This window comes from Citrus clementina, unplaced genomic scaffold (assembly GCF_000493195.1).
Source record: "Citrus clementina cultivar Clemenules unplaced genomic scaffold, Citrus_clementina_v1.0 scaffold_1538, whole genome shotgun sequence".
Taxonomy (NCBI): domain Eukaryota; kingdom Viridiplantae; phylum Streptophyta; class Magnoliopsida; order Sapindales; family Rutaceae; genus Citrus; species Citrus x clementina.
In genome coordinates this window covers 1-1,479 of record NW_006262977.1, presented here as the reverse complement: position 1 = coordinate 1,479, position 1,479 = coordinate 1, and the positions used below count along the sequence as shown (strand labels likewise).

At 35.2% G+C, this 1,479-nt stretch overlaps 1 non-coding gene across 1 annotated transcript; it reads right to left on the bottom strand.

The window, feature by feature from the left end:
* Positions 1 to 217: 217 nt before the first annotated feature.
* TRNAM-CAU lies at positions 218 to 290 on the bottom strand. Its single transcript has one exon. It is a non-coding gene; the product is annotated as a tRNA-Met (tRNA).
* Between the last annotated feature and the right edge of the window lie 1,189 nt (positions 291 to 1,479).

The following is a 1,479-nucleotide window of genomic DNA, read 5'->3' as shown; positions in this document are numbered from 1 at the left end:
GAATAGAATAATCCAACGAATTTCTGTTTATACCCCTATTTTGATTCTGCCAATTGAATCCAATTAAATTCAATCAAGTGGAATCGGATTCTGACGGAAGGAAAAAGGTTTCAATTCGAAAATCAAATTGAATCGGATAGAAAAGATACAAAATCAATAAACAAAGGTGAGTAGAAAAACTTATTAGATACCATTGGCCGTGGTATCTAATAATTTCTACCTACTATTGGATTTGAACCAATGACTCCCGCCGTATGAAAGCAATACTCTAACCACTGAGTTAAGTAGGTCATTTATCATTATAACAAAAAACAAAAAGAGACCCATCACATCCCATCGATGGAGTATAAATCTAATAGGACTTCTAAGCAATACCAATCCAAAAGATCAAAGAGATATGGTGTGGGATCATGGAATATTCATCTTGACAAGAAATTATCTACATAATATGATAAAATATGTATCACAAGGACAAGGGCTATAGCTCAGTTAGGTAGAGCACCTCGTTTACACGTGCGCCAATGTTTTTCAGAGGAGTCCATCATGCAATCAAAAGAATTGATCTTTTTGAGAAATTAATGTCTGACTCCGTGGCTTGTAGGGAACAAAACAAGAGAACAATAGCCTGACAAATGGATCGGTCCGATTCGGGTGCCCTTTTAGGAACCAAATAGAATCCATCATCGATTTGAAAGATTGATAAGGTAAATACCTAGTCTATTCAATGCTAGGCATAATGAGTATAAGGACCTCAAAAATTCTCTTTTCGTTCTATGAACCTTAAGGCGTATGAAGTTTCATATGTGATTCTTTAATCAGGATGATAGAGACTCCATTTCGTTTAGGTTGATCTAGGCCATAAGCAGACCTACGTCAAGATAACCCTTCTTTGAAACACTTTGGGAGTGCTCCTATATCCGAATCCAAATAATGAATTAGAGCACATGGAGCCATTTCCTTATTTTTCTGTCAAGAAAAAAATATGGTAGACTAACTGATATTTCTATCAGTTAATGAAAGAGCCCAATGCAAAAAAAAAAAAATGCATGTTGGGTCTTTGAAAGAGTTCGAATCATTTTTATAAGAATTAGTTCGATCTGTTTTACCGAGAAGGTCTACGGTTCGAGTCCGTATAGCCCTATACTAATCTCAAATAATAATAATCAAAATGGAAATACAGAAACACAAAAATTGTATAGTTTTCATTTCCTCATTCATTGTATTTTTGTTGTTTGGAACTGGTCGCTGGGGGTTGCTTGTGGTTCATCGAAATCAAATCATTCCCAAAACCCAAAAGCTCGCTCGGAGGGAGCTCGTTCCGAGCAGAACATCAAACTGAAATGAAAACAAAAGCGCATTTCAATGGATTTAATCGCTATTTTTTTTTTAGAATCTCGGATTCGGCTAAACAAACCCATTTTTCTTTCTTCAATAATTAATAATAATAATCTTCGTATGGGAATTCCATATGGATTTCTT